Below are 15,612 nucleotides of genomic sequence, written 5' to 3'. Positions count from 1 at the left end.
CTGGAAGGTAGAAGCGTTTTTTCAGAATGGAGGAGGGTGGGAGTGGGAATCTTGGGACCACCTGAGGAACTTCCAAAGACATAGGCTGGAGCTTTGGCCAGTGTGAGGGCAGGTGTCTTCCTGTGCTCAAGGAGGGCCAGGCCTCAGGTTGGCCCTGGCTCAAAGCCCCACCAGGTCCCCAAAACACAGGGAGGGGTAACGGAGAATCTAAGAAAGGGGAGGGCTGCTGTCGGACTGGGGAGCCGCTGGACGAGGCAGAGAGAAGCCGGGACTACCAGGACCCCTGGGTCCCCGGGGGTGGGGGTCCAGGCCAGCACGAGGGGTGTGGTCTTCTCTAGTCCAGTGTTTCTGCCTGAGGCCCTGTATCCGGACAGTCAAGGTGGCTTTCCTTGCTGCAGTCTGCTTCTAGTCCTGGCTGTGTCCCTAACCAGCGGCAGCAGGGTGACCTGGGGCACTGGAGGGTCATTCTTGGAGGTCCTTGCAGGGTCGAGACATCCCCTCCCCATGGAGCCACCGTAGATGAGCCGGAATGAGAAAGGCTGACTTCCCATCTTACCCAGAGACACTTGGCTTCTGGGACTGGTGACAATGAACCATCGAAAGAGCACTGCTGTTTTCCCATTCTCTGTGTCCTAGAAGCAAGAGACTTTCGGACCAGGATGACTATACAACTGCTCCATCTTGGCTCTGCCTTTTATAGCTCCGCGTCACTTGAGAGATAAGAGCGCAGAGGTCCAGAGACATCCCGCCTTGGCCCAAGGTCACACAGCAAGTCAATGCAGAGTCAGGCCTGGAAACTGGGTTTCCTGATGTGTAGGCCTGAGTGGGCTCCGCAGCTGGAGAGCCTCAGAGCCGGGGCTGCCCCTCGGGGAGGGCTGCTTCACAGCCTAATTAGAAGCTGTAGGGGAGCGGGGACATGGGGGGCCGTGCTCGCAGATCAGCGCCCCTCCATAGATCATAGGCATGCCAAGGACATAATAAATAATCTGCCCAAAGGTTTTAAAGGTAAAAATCAGCAAACCATTAATAACATCCCCGGCACCATACATCACGCTGAAATCTTCCCATTACGCTGCTCCCTGAGCCGATTCGCAGCTTCTAGGCTGGTTTTGCTTGTTTGTTTTCGTTCCCTTTCCGATATGTCCTGTTGCACCTCTGAAGCCCCTCCCTTGCAGTCTGTGGGCCGGGAAGGATAGAAATGTGGAACCTTTTTGGATTGACCATCATCCGGGTGCTTTTCAGGAGTGTGGAGGGATGTGCATCCCTTCCTCGGGACCCCATGTTTCTGCATCCACGTTTCCTTTTAATGGATGGGGTGAAGCTGGCCTACCTTCCCCCACCCCCAGCTCTAAGGAGGAAGAACTCTCTGCCCTCTTTCTCTGAAAAGCCACGGAGGCTTAATTAATTAATACAACAGGGTCACTTTAAATAAGAAAAGTGCTGATGGCTGCACTCTCCAACCCCTGGTGTCCCCTGCAGGGAGCGGGGGTGAGCTCGAAGATTTGGGTGCGTTGGATGTGTTTTATAATTTGGGAGTCACCCGTGGCATCAAGAGCTGGAATGAGGAAAATCAGGCAGAGAAAAGCCGGGTCAGCAGCCTGACGGCCTGTGACGCGGGGCAGTGCGGGGCTGTGTGACCACACGGTGGAGGGTCCAGGAATGCCTCTATCACGGGCCGTGTCGCCCCCATTTGGCCTCAGCTTCCTGCCGCGTGCATATGAGATGAGTGGATCCCGAACTGCCACAGTGAAAGGGTCTCTTGGATGCGGGACGTGTACACTGAAAACAGAGGAGGAGCTCTGTGCTGGTTACTTGTTACCTCCTGGAAGGCCCCCCTGATGGGGACGGGGACGCTCGGGCAGTGTGGGGAAGGGGCTCCTGTCTTGGCTCTTTGGTCGTGAGCTGAGCTGGGTGACTTTAGAACAGCCCCTTCCCTCCTCTGGGCCTATGTCCTCACTTGCAGCATTCTGAGAGTTCCATCCAGCTCTGAGGCTGGACTGAGCCACTTCCCCAAACTACCCATCTGAGAGCCAGGGCCACGTACCGGTCATTCTGCAAAACCTCTTGAGCGGTCCTGGACTAGGGCCTGCGAGCAGCCGGCCTCAGCCGTTTTTGACCTTGGCTAAGACATACACCCCTCCACAGCTTGGAGTTCTGTTCCCGTCCCCCCAATCCCTCAAAGTAGACAGTAGGAATCCACCAGACCACCCCTCACACGTGAGGGGCACATTTCACAAAGCACAGCCTGGTTTCCTTAGGCCTGCAGAACGACCCAGTGAAGAAGCAACGTAAGGTCTGCTGTACCCATTTGATGGATGAGGAAACTGATACGGACAGACGAACAGGATTGAGAAATCCTCTGGTAAAAGGCCTCTCGTGGAGAGAAGCTCAGGGTGCGATGGCCGAGAGCAGGGCTCTGAGAGCCCGAGGGGACGGATGGCTATTAGGCCAGGACAGCCCCGGGCCGTGGATAAAGCCTCTTTCCCTAGCATATCTTGGGGTTTGGTGCAAACCATGAACAGTGTGAGCAGCTCTCACCTGGGCATCACGTTTTACAAGAAAGACTCGAATTCCCTAGGCTTAGAGAGACGTCCCAAGTTGACTCTGCAGGAGGGACTGGAAGCCGGGCCCCAGCAGCCAAAAAGGAGGTGGCGCTCCGCAGCCAGCAGACATGTGCTGGCCTCCCCCAGCCCTGGCAGCTTCTTCTGCAAGACCAGCACCCTCCTTGCGGCTGTTGGGACTTCCCAGTATGGACCATCTCAGCCTCCCTGTGTGTGAGGGAGGGCTCCATCTAGCGCAGGGTCCCCAGGGGCACGTCGGCAGACCCCTCTGTCACGCCTTCCTTTGTACCCACAGTTTGCCCACCTGCCACACCCTACTTACCAACTGCGTGGTCTGGGCAGGTTACTAATGTCTCTGAGCCTCAGTTTACCATGTACCAAAATGGACCTAATGCCCACCTGTCTAAGTGGCTATGAGTATTAAACGGTGCGATAACTGTGGACGTGCCATCGTGAGTATTTAATGAATGGGTTATTCTTGGGACAGGTGGGAAATGATTTGTCTGAGGGGGTACAGAGGCTCCTGAATTCAGCCAGAGGAGAGAAAGCGCGTTTCCACGGGAAGGGAGTAAACTGGGGAAGGTTACACGAAAGAGAACCCATTCAGTCAGCACTTTGACAAAAGAGTGGGGCTTTGACGGGAGCAGTTGGGAGGCTGGCTGGGGAGATTCCAGGGGAGGGGAGAGAAGGTGGAAAGCCCAGAGGTTTAGGAAGCAGGGAGGGTCCAGCTTGACCAGACCCAGGCACGTGGGGGAGGGTGGGCATTTTGACCTGGTCTGTCCGTCACCCTGGCTAAACCCCAGTGCCGAGGCATCGGCTCTGATGATGGAATGCACTTTGCCAACCAGCTGTCCTGAGAGACCCTGGCTCCCCGCAACCCCCCGTCACCGTGACAGACCCCTGGCCCCCCTCAGGCCTTGATGGATGGCTCCCACGTCGATTTCATACATCTCTATCTTCTCCAGGAGTTGTGACACAAGTAATTGGTGTCACCGTTGTTGACTGCATGCCAAGTGCTGACAAAACAGTCCCTAACAGGGAGCTCCGGGGTCCTGTGCTCGATTCTGTGGATGAAGGAACCGCCGGGGACTGACCGAGCTGACCCGTGGAGAGGCAGCCGGCCCCGCTGGACCAGCGGGGGCCAGTGCAAAGGTGTCCCGGCCCCAACCTGGAGAACGTGCCGGACTCCTGCTAAACTGGGGGCAGCCCTGTGTTTGGGATCCATGACTCGTCCCCAAGGCTGTGCTGGGGGCTGACCCACACCTCTCTGATCACTGCCGTCCATGCTGTTCCTAGGCCGGGCGGTTGGCGGGGGGTGACCCTCGAGGAGGGGCCCCGTCTCCTGCCAGCAAGGATGCTTCCTTTCCTCAGAGCAGATGATGTGTCTAAGGTGACATGAGTTTCACCGACAAGTGTAGATGTTGACGAGGGGAAGTGTTGGGGAGGTGGGCTAGGGTGGGTAAGAGCCCCATCACCTGCTCTTGACCAGGCAGACCTTGCATCAAGCCAGGCCCAATCTGACCTGGGGCCTTGGCCTTTCTAGCCTCCGGGGTGGAGAGCGGGGAGGGGTGTCCCGAACATCTCATCATTCGCAGGAGGACGGCAGCCTCGCCCAGGCCCATGGCTTAGCAGAGAGGCCTGCGGTGAAGCAGGGACTCACACAGGGGCCCTCCCGGGTGTGGCCCCAGGAGAAACACCTTCTCCGAGCTACCCCATCCGTAGCCAGAGTTCAACGGAGACAAACCGGCCAGCGGAAGGCTACCTGGGGGCCGTGCCCTATGTCACTTCTCTCCATCCTCTAGCCTCTGCCCCTTAGAATTTTGCCTTAAAATTCAGCTGAAACAGCCGATGGCAGGGTGCACGGATCCTGTCTCAGTGGCCTCCTTGTAGGGCCTTTCATGACTGGCCCCTGCCTGACCCTGGGAGAAGCTCTGAGAAGCAGGGTCCTGGAGCCCCGGAAGGTTCCAGCGTCCTGCTCTGAGTTCTTTCCAGGAGGATTTCAGACGAGGCTTGGTCTTTGGTTTTAGTATCAGAAATAACATGTGGGTGTTTTTGTTTGTTGTGTTTTTGCCCCTCCCAAACAACCTGCGACCGACGGTGTTTCTCCCTCCTGGTGGTGGCCGCACCCCTCACTCGCGAGGGACATCACCCTCTCTTCTGGTGCTACTTAATCTGTCTTCCCTTGTTTTCTTTTCCCCTCAACTTTCTTCTTTATTTTGTTTTATCCTGTTACGTTGTCTGCATCTTGTAGGTTGCTGTAAGTCCTTTTCAGTGTAAGGCTGGACTAAGCAATGAATAAAAAGATGTAGACTCTGGGCTTCCCTGGTGGCGCAGTGGTTGAGAGTCCGCCTGCCGATGCAGGGAACATGGGTTCGTGCCCCGGTCCAGGAAGATCCCACATGCCACGGAGTAGCTGGGCCCGTGAGCCATGGCCACTGAGCCTGCGCGTCCAGAGCCTGTGCTCCGCAACGGGAGAGGCCGCAGCGGTGAGAGGCCCTCGTACCGCAAAAAAAAAAAAAAAAAAAAAAAAGACGCAGACTCGGTCTGGATTTAGGAAAGAGACAAATATCCTCAAGGCACATCATTTATCTCCTGGGCCGTTCCTCCTGGGGTCTCCAGTTCTGGCCTGGGGAGATTGGATCATACAGTCTACGCACTTTGCTCCATACCTACCACGTGCCATGAGCCATAAACGAAGCGACGATGGCACCTGGGCTGTCTCAGCAGCCACTCCTGGCTAAGAGCAGAGGCAGTTCCTCTCGGGGTGACTTGGTCAGCATCTGCAGGCACTCAGCCACCCAGACCACTTGGCCTCACGTTTGGCCAAGCCGCAAGGTCTCTGTCTATCCGCTGCCCCGACGGCTTGTCTACCTGCGGGATTGGCAGGCCCGCTGGGGTGTCCTGCATGTGCGCCCAGATGCTCTGCACGCCTGGGGGTGTTGAAGAGCCCTCCTGCTGGGCACGGGACAGGCCAGAGAGCAGACGAGTGAGTCAGAGGTCATGGGCCTCCGGGGGTCAGAGCTGCGGTCATCCCAGGAGCCTCTCACTCCTTGCTCCAGCTGTGTGATGCTTGCTCTGTTGCCCGGGGAAGGCTGGAAGGTCCCTTCCTGGGGTCATGATTCCCTGTCTGCCCCTGCCCTACCCACAGAGAAAGAGGGGTCTCTCGGGGGGGCAGGGGTTGGAGCAATGCCGAGGCTGCCCTCACAGCTCCTTCCCAGGGCCCTGGGCTCCCCCCTCACAGCCCCACCGTGCGGCCGTCTCCGGCCCGGCCCCTGGGACCTGCAGATCCTTCCTCCATCCCGCCTGGCTGGGGAGAGTCCCTCGGCGGCTCATTGTCCCGGTCCTGCCACTCTTCCTCTGTTCCATTGTTCCCGTTATCAGCATCCTCCACGCTGCAGCGGCTGCACAGGAAGGCGTGGCTGCCACGGAGGCCGAGGCCGGCCCAGGTGTCCTGCTGGCGGGGCTGCCTGCACAGTCGGGTCCTTCAGGCTCGTCCCAGAGCCCGTGGCGGGTTACATGGCACACAGCCATGCGCTTCTGGGGGTATCTTGGTTCTCGGTGCTTGGGAGGAAGGGGCCGGAGACTCTGAGCACCCCCTTTACCAGCTGTGGTATCTGCAGGTAGAGGCAGCCTCTCCAAGTCTCTCCTTCAAGGCCAATGTCCTGCACAGTCAGAATCTCCGCATCTGTTTCCTTCTCTGTAGGTGCAGGCCTGCCTGTTTTCCTTCTTTTTTTTTTTGATGTGGACCATTTTTTAAAGTCTTTATTGACTTCGTTACAATATTGCTTCTGTGTTACATTTTGGTTTTTTGGTGCCGAGGCATGTGGGATCTTAGTTCCCTGACCAGGGAATCGAACTGGCACCCCGTGCCTTGGAAGGCGCAGTCTCCGTGCCTTGGAAGGCGCAGTCTTAACCACTGGACCGCCAGGGAAGTCCCCTGCCTGTTTTCTTGACAGGACCAAATAAGGCTGAGGAAATGAAAGTGTGTGAAGTGAGTGGTTTAGATTAGAGCAGGCCTAATAAAGCAGATCCTATCCAGAGTTTTTCGGGACGAAGGGGCTGGGGGAAGGGAGAGGGAAGCTTGCTTTTGGTCCGCCCTGGGCTAGAATATTCTAGGCGTCTCAGGAGAGCTGGCGTGGTACAGATTTAGAAAATAAAAAGAAAGGACACCCAACTCAATTTGAAATTCAGATAAAGAATTATTCGTAACATATCAGGATGTCCACTGCAATATTTGGGACAGACTTATACTAAAAGATTATTCTTTATTTGTCTGAAATTCAAATTGAATTGACTGCCCGTCCTGTATTTTATCTGGCACCTCTACATAAGACCCATTGAGGGGTGCAGAATGCTGTAGGGAGGTCGTTGGGATGCTCAGACAGGATTGGGAATGGGGGGGCGGTCCTTTGGATCTTTCTCATTCCCTAGAATTTCTCTGGAGCATCTTTTCCAGAATCCTCTAGGAGACGGGCAGGCTGGAGTGGCTCCCCAGGGCACAGGGATGCCCCAAGTCTGAGGCCCCCAGAACAGCCTGAGTCAGACATTCGGGCCCAGAGCTCTTTGCAGCCTCCTGTGGTGGAGCCCCCTCCTCAGGGCTGTGGGTGCAGATGGGGTGGTAATCCCGGCGGATCAAGGAAAGAACCTGGGCAGGGCAGCCAACTCCGTTCCCACCAGCTGGGACGCCTCGCCCTCTGCTGGCAGATGCTGATATGACAGGCATCTCTTTCAGGGACGCTCCCCGCAAGAATTACCAGACAAGCCGCATCCTCAGTTTATCTTCCACTCTTCTGTACCTGCTCTGGGAGAATCGGAATTGTGGCTTTTCTGGGAAGAAAGATTCACCGTCATGAATCTATGTTGTTGATACAACCCCATTTCTTTTATGCTAGGCAAGCAGGATCTTGGAGAAAACGAGATATAACGTTCACTAATTTTGCCTTCCAGAAGGAGTGGACTTGGAAACTTCTAGAAACAAAAAGAGGTAATGTCTCTCAGTCTGTGAGGTAATGACTCTCAGAGTCATTAATATCGGTGGGAGCATCGGAACGGGATGACCATCATCTTGCTCACTCTAGCAGGAACGCAGCTCTAAAGTCTCTGGCTTGGGTAGTTCACACTTTGCTGTTCCCTTCTGTTAACATGGATAATTCTTTGCTTCCTGTGATCCCCTGTTTTCGCTCAAGACACCTCCAAGTGACCAGAGATCTCAGGACAGAATTCTCTACAAGATACTCAATGAGCCAGTAACACAATTCCTACAGATAACAGCCAAAGGGAATCATGAGAGGAGTCTATCAACTCCAGCCAATGAAGAGTTTAACTTTATGTACTGAATACAGGAAATAGTAGATACATTTTCTTCATCAAGATATTTATAATCCACATGGAAAAGTGACACGGTTATAAGTATGAGCTAATACAGCTGCAAGGATTTATGATGTGCAAACAGGGCAGACCCAGGTTTTCCGCGGACTTCTTAAAAAACAGACTCTAAGACTGCACATGAATAACGAGCCTCCTAAGTGAATACTTATTTGGAATGAGTAAATGAATTACAATGATTTGCATATTTTTATAAGACTATTTTTTAGTGTCATTCTAGATTCACAGCAAACTAGAGAAGGTGGTACAGAGATTCCCTGCCCCCCACATGCATGGCCCCATCATTAACATCCTCCACAGCAGTGGTGCATTGGTTACAGTTGATGACCCTGCATTAACACTTCATCATCACCTTAGTTTACCGTAGGGTTCAGCCTCTGTGTCGTAAACTCTATGGGTTTGGATAAATGTCCAAGGATATGTCTCCACCATCAGAGTATCATAAAATGGTTTCGCTGCCCTAGAAATCCTCTGTGCCCCACCTACGCAATCCTCCCTCCCCCAACCTCTGGTGACCACTGATCTTTTTACTTTCTCCATAGTTTTGCCCAAGTAGCAGATTTTTAAAAGATGAAAAACAGGAATATCAGGAAACCAGGAAAATAATCCAGACTAGCTTCTGACTCTGTATATTTGTTTATCCTCTGCTTGGGACATACTTCCAGTGCTGGGAGCCCTAAGACGTGTTCCCACTGATGCACGATTTGTGGCCTTGCATCTTCATTTTGTGGCACTGGTGGGTCTTTGGGGGTGTTCCTGGAAGCCATTTCAACACCAAGACGGTTGACAATGTTTAATTACACAGAAGTGACTAAAGTGCACGCGCACGCGCGTGTATGTGTGTGTGTGTGTGTGTATATGATGGAGGGAAAGTCAGAGTGGAAACAAACAACAGTCTTAACCAATTTGTGATTAAAATAGCTTACATTTGCAAATTTCACAAACACATGTACTGTTTGAATAGAGGTTGCTAGGGCGCTTGGCTAGCCATGAGGGGCCTCAAGACTTAAACTTTGTTGGTTTCAGGGTAAGCCTCCCACCACATACAGACCAAGGCCAAATCTCAAAACAAATAAAGTCAACATTATCCACAAATGAGACTAAAATTTTGAGAATACCACTAGGGACATCTGGTTATTTCCAGTGTTTCAAGTGTCTTGAAGGCATTTTTCTAACAGTGATAACTGATTTCCGCCTGTGATCTGTAGGAGCCAGACTCCTAACCTGTAAGCCCAATAGATAATCATCCAGACTCCTAACCTGTAAGCCCAATAGATAATCAAACGCTCTTTATTTACCGTTTATAAGATCTAGCTGTATCCCGATTCTCAACGTTAAATTTAATCTGCAGTATTCGTATTAGGCCCAATTTGTGCTGTCCCAACCCTACCCTGTGTCCCACCGCAGGGACGTTACCATGGTAGCAAATGCTGGGCAAGCAAGAATAATAGAGGGAAGGCATCTCGGGGAAGCAATTCATTCTGAAGCAATATGGACATGAGGTTCAAAGTCAGTGAAACAGAACAAGAGGAAATGTAACACAATGGGTGCAGGTTGGTTTAAGGGCTCTGGACAAGGAGGACGGCTACTGAGTCTCTGAGTAATACAGGGAGCTCTCTGTGAACTTATGACCTGAGCCTCTATTGGGCTTGTTTGGACATGGTTTGGAGGAGATAGGAGAGGCAGCTAGATGACCACTCTCGAATGGTCATCAGAATCTTTCTCTTGTCATCAGAATTCTTTCTCTTGTCCAAGGCTCATGCTTGGATTTTAGGTAAACAGCGCCCTCTACTGCTAAATAGTTTTTACGACAGCTCAGAGGGCAATGGTTCCCTTGGAGGCTCTGTCTACAGGCTCATTCCCCCCGCCCCCCAGGAAACCTGAACTTCTAAAGACGTTTGGAGGTGATAATGTGGGTAGTGATCTAGGATAACCTGGGCACAGCCGTTTGAGACGACTCCCCGTGTCCACAGTTGGTGGTGCCTGGGCTTTCTGGGTGGCATGGCTGCCACTTCCTTCTCACCTGGGCTTCGAGGAGAATGCTCACCCCTCCCTGGGGGCTGCGGGCAGGCAGCCTCCCCTGATGCTCTGCCATTAACCAGTAGCTTGACCCCCAGGCACATTGCTTGACTTTCTCATCTTCATTCTCCCATCTCCTGTGCAGTGAAGAAATGGATTAACTCGATGACGTCTACAGTACCTGCCAGCCCCCTCCGGGACCCACCAACCCCACTTCTCTCTCTCTCAAGCTTCTGCCGGACTCCTTCTGGGGAGACCAGTAGCACCATGAAGCCGAGAAGGGGTCCCCAGCCGTGTCTGCCTAATGCGGATGGCCTCCATGCCCTGAGGGACCTACTGGACTCTCTGCAGCCTGTGCTTTAACGTCTGAATCCAGGGTCCATCTGCCCCTTTCCAGGATGAGGATGGACGATATTAAGGAAAGCGCTTATGCTCTGCGGAAGAAAGGACCACTGTGCATACGCTCCCTTAACCACTGGCAATGGCTTGACAAGTCGTTTCACTGGCTTCATTGGTTACGCCAGGCACAATGCCTAAACTCATCTGTGTTTACATTTTCAAGGTTTAAAGATAACCAGGAGACCCTACCTCAAGAGACCCAGGGTTGTTCTCCATCTAGAATTGCATCCCAACGGTCGGCAAGCTCTTAGGGTCCTTACAAGTTCAAGGTGGCACTTCTCCCGCCAGGAACTTGGCTGAGGAGGCCTGTGCCCTCCAGGAGCTCCCAGCCAAGCTCTAAACACGGGATTCCCTGGTCAAGAAGGAGGCAGCTCTCCCTGGAGATCTCAGAGTCCATCTCTAAGCTCCTTGGCTGCTGAGGACAGGAGGGGAGACTTGATAAAATCAAAGATGAATCTGTGATATTTAATCAGGTGCCTCGAGGGGTTCTTGAAAACTCCTCTGGCCTGGGAACCACCTCAGAAGATAATAAATAATAGTGACAGACAGAAACAGAGCTAAGTGCCTCCCTTTGATCTTCTGTTTCCTCCATAGGGGTCTTGGCGCCTGGGTCAATGTTGACTTGAGTGTTTATTCTACTGTTTGTGCCTCGGTATGAAAACACAAACGCCAACTTCCTTCTGAACGCAAGACCCCAGGAGAACCAGGAGGAAACTCTCCAGGGACAGGGCCCTGCTCATCCCCCCACCTCCAACTCCAGTAGGTTTACATGTGGAGAATCTTGGCACCTTCCTCTATGTTGAGGCTCAGGTGGAGAACTTGGAAAGTGAAAAGCCAGGCTTAATATCCCATGCATGCGTGTGCACGCACACCCACCCACCCACCCACCCACCCACACACACACAGCCCTCTGACTGTAAATACAGGATTCAGCCTATAACAGAAACAATAAGAGCTGCATTCAATGAGGTCCCCCCGGCAAATGGAGTGTTTAGGGTTTTGTTGGGATTCTATTGTGTAGACTGGAGTTTCTTAAACAGTAAGACAGCAAGCAGCTTCCTGTTATGGAAACAGCCCAACCCTGAGATTCAGAAAGTCAATCTATACAGCAACTGGATAAACAACCAAGATAACGATCAGCCATAATCGGCACAATAGCCAAAATGGGATTGCTTGGAGAAAAGAGGCTGGCGCCGACCCAAGCAATGCCCATGAATACAAGCCATCTCCTGCTCAACAATCCCCATTCACTGCGCCCTGGGCTTGTGCACGCCGCCCCGTACACGGTGGCCGGGCGTGTGCACATACAGACCCAACGCTATTTATAGGCGGCTGGCCAGGAGCCATGTGTCTGGCTCCCTGGGTGCCCCCCGAAGGCCTCCCTGGGCACTGCACCAGGACAGGTGGCCCCTGTCTTTGCCGGCATGACTGGTGTCTTACTCCTGTCCTGTCACTCGTGGGAGTGAGCTCGTCCAAGCCAGGGCTTGAAGCCGGGTCTTAGCTTGTCCATCTGTAAAGGGCCATCCTAACGATGTGTTCAGACTACTTTGCTCTGTTTCTTCTGAGGGCTGCACAGATGACATTGCCTTCGGATTACAGAAGACACAGCAAAACTGCTGTTTTATAAAGTATCTGAGCGTTGGGCTCAGCCCCTTGGCGATTACCTGAGTGCAGTGAGAACCATCCTCTGCCCGCCTCCCCCCACCAAAACTGCTCTATTGCCGAGGGACCCTCCCCATCAGCCCTTAGTCAACACATGTCCACCGAGTTAACCTGCCCTGAGTGTCATCAAACTAACACGGAGAATGATTCAGTGTCTCTGACCAGGTGGACTGGTGATCGCCCAGGTGTCTGACCCAGAGGGCCCTGGAAGGCCTTGCTGACCCTGAATCTTTCATTTGTCCACCAACTTCTTTCTTTTTTCTTTTTTTTTTTTTTTTTTTTTTTTTTTTTTGTGGTACGTGGGCCTCTCACTGCTGTGGCCTCTCCCATTGCGGAGCACAGGCTCCGGACGGGCAGGCTCAGTGGCCATGGCTCACGGGCCCAGCCGCTCCGTAGCATGTGGGATCCTCCTGGACCGGGGCACAAACCCGTGTCCCCTGCATCGGCAGGCGGACCCTCAACCACTGCGCCACCAGGGAAGCCCTCCACCAACTTCTTTCTGAAAGGAAGTATCCACCACATGACTCAATTCTTTGGGTTAAACAAAAAGTTGGGGTGCATTGTGAGTGGGGACACTGCATCGGGAGCCCCTGTCGGTGTGGACATAGCCTGGGAGGGAGATCTGGGGCCATCGGAGTACCCCAGGGCTTTCTCCCGTGCCTAAATCTCATTGTTTGGGAAGAGAGAGCTGGTCAGACAGGTCTGGAGGTCAGAGGGGGATGTGGAGCAGTGCCAGGGCCTGGGGTGGACATTCCAGTGTCAGGAGGGACAGAGAAGGTAGCCTGGGGTGACGGGGACTCTTGGAACTATTTAGTGGGACAGAGGGGCAGGCAGAAACGAATCAATTATTTTCCTTGCTGTAGCATTAAATTCTGATCTCTGAGAGCAAAGGGGTTACATTTGGAGTTTTTGAAGGTCAACGATCAGAGCTGGCAAGGATCTTAGAGATAATTCCAGGCCAAACACAGAGGCTCAGAGAGTGGGTGTGAGTTGCCCAAGGCCGCAGAACAGGTGAACGACAGGGCTGGAGTGGGAACCCTGGCTTTCCAAGTGTGTTCTGCTGCCCACTGCATCTCCCTGACTCCATCCCAGAGACACTGCTTTCTGCCCCCAAGTGGGAGGGCAGTGGGGGGACATGACCAACGATAACAGCTTTGAGCAAGACAGTCTTCAGGCCAAGGAGATCAACCTGAGAAACTCAAAGAGCACAGCACTCCCTATTTCTACAGCACTTTGCCTTGCATGAAGCACCATATCCCACTCAACCGTAGACAACTTCCCTACCTTCATAGCATCCCACTGTCCCACTTCACAAGTGGGAAAAAGAATGCCCACGGGACTAAGTACCTTACCCAGAACCATGGACCCAGTGAGTCCTGTAGTCAGGGTTCGATCAGATCCTTTGACTCCAAGCCTAGGGCCGGCCCCATCAGATCTCCTCAAAGCTGAATCCACTTACACACCACACTGTATCCAGTGATGCCAGGGATGAGTGTTTATTTCATTTGTCTGTATTCATTACAACTGGTCATTTCGAACTCGTATTAGATACCACCGTTCAGCGGTGGTGAGCTCACACTGAAATCTGTGTTCCCGTTAATCTAAGTCCTTGGGAGTAAAAGAAACTCTGTGCTGCCTCCATTCTCAAAGGAGGTGAGGTTGGCGTGGCCCACGATGGTCCACATGTCTCCACAGTGGAGAAATCAGCTGCCTTCCATTATATGGAATAATAAGGGTATGGCCTCTCTGTCCATCCCCACCCCGCCAAAAAACCAGGTTATTTTCTGGATCACAGCTTCGGGGTCCTCGTCGACCACAGCCAGCTCTGTGACGTGGAGGTTTCTTTCCTTACGGGGCTGGGGGCTGGGGGCGCCTGGACCCCGCGCCTGTGCCGTCCTGCTTCGTCTGCCGACCCCACACCTTGGATCCCAGTTTCCCTGCTGGCCTGTGGTTTCTTCCATGGTGTTCATGTCAGGTGTGTAAACCCAGTGCCCCCGATGGAGGCACCTGGCTGTGTTCATGTGCTTTTCCTGAGAGGCTGCGCTATTACTATGTGGGCAGCAGGTTAAAGCTCATGCAGGCGTCATTTTGCCCCCTGATCCCACAGCTAATCAGTCGAGGGAGCGGAAGAGAAGCTGAGGTCTGGATCGCTGGAGCCCATGTCTAGGGCTCTTTCTAGCACACAGGGTGGCCGATTGCACCGTCTTAGGCCCGGCCTGGTCTTGACCCAGGGAAACCCCCCGGCGTTCTGGCTCAGCCAGACCTCTGGTCCGGCCTTCTGCTGCCCTGTGGCCCTCAGCACCCAAGTCTCAGAAGGACCAGATCATGTGTTTCTCCCCTGACTAAGGGGTCTACTTGCTCCGTCCTCATAACCACGCCTGCACATTCTCACGCCTTCAGGGACTGCGCCTGCCTTCCGCTGCTTTCCTTGGCATTGACCAGTGAGAGGAGTAATGAGGGAAAAATCCGAGCAGCCAAGTTCACGTCCGAGCTACCCCAGCACACCTGTAGAGAGGCATGAAGGAGCGTGAAACAGCCCCGGGCTCCCTGCTCTGGCTGCCGAGAACGGACCGCCCCCCGCCCCGGCCAGGGCAGGTGCTGGCAGTGCCGTGAAGTCACTTCCAACACAGGCCAGGAGGCTAAAGGGCAGACGATCCTTGTCCCTCGAGCCTTCCTGGGTCCCCTTCCGCTGCAGAGGAAGAGTCCTGCCCCGCTGCCGGTCAAGGCCTCTGTGATCTGGGGCCCCTGCCCTCTGACCAGCGAGGCTGCTGTCCCCCCAACCCCGTCTCCCCCGTCTCACATCCCCCCAGCCCTCCTCCACCCCGGCCTCTCTCCTCCTCTCCATTTCTCGCAATCTTACTCGCCCTCCAGGCCTAATTCACATGATGGCTCTTTTGTGAAAACTTTCCTTATGACCCTGCTTTGAAAACGGGGAAATGAAGTGGGGGGTCAGCACGATTAAGTAACATACCCACGGTTACCCCGCTCGAGTGGTGAAAGACGGATTTCAAACCGGAACCATCAGACTCCAAAGTCAAGGCTCTTTCTCCTAAACCCCACCTCCCCGTGAGGGGCACTGGGTTGACAAGTTCAAGGTGCCGAAGCTCTGTGAGTTCCCCTCCCCCACCTGCTTGAGGGCAGGAAGCCCAGAGAATAGTGTCAGGCCCTTGGGTGTTTGTGAGCGGGGTCCCCTCGAGAAAGACCACTGAATCGATTGATGACAACAGCTATTATTTGCTGTCTTTACTGATGACGGTCGCTGTCATTTATTGAGACCCTCCCGTGTACGCATCTTCCCATGTAATCTTCACCCCGCCTCACAAGGTAAGAATTCCTATTTCCATTTCCGGAAGAAGACTGCACTTTTTTTTTATTTTGACCTCGCCGTGTGGCATGTGGGACCTTACTTCCCCGACCAGGGATCGAACACGCGCCCCCTGCAGTGGAAGTATGGAGTCTTAACCACTGGACCGCCAGGGAAGTCCCAGAAGACTCTGCACTTAGAAAGCCCACTTGAGCCAGGTATTTCCCCACTAGTTCTCGAAATAACCCACTGAGATACGGATGGCTATTTCTATGTGACAGT

Source organism: Hyperoodon ampullatus (genome assembly GCF_949752795.1).
Source record: "Hyperoodon ampullatus genome assembly, chromosome: 6".
NCBI lineage: Eukaryota > Metazoa > Chordata > Mammalia > Artiodactyla > Ziphiidae > Hyperoodon > Hyperoodon ampullatus.
The sequence above is the reverse complement of the archived record's forward strand: the minus strand, read 5'-3'. Positions refer to the sequence as shown.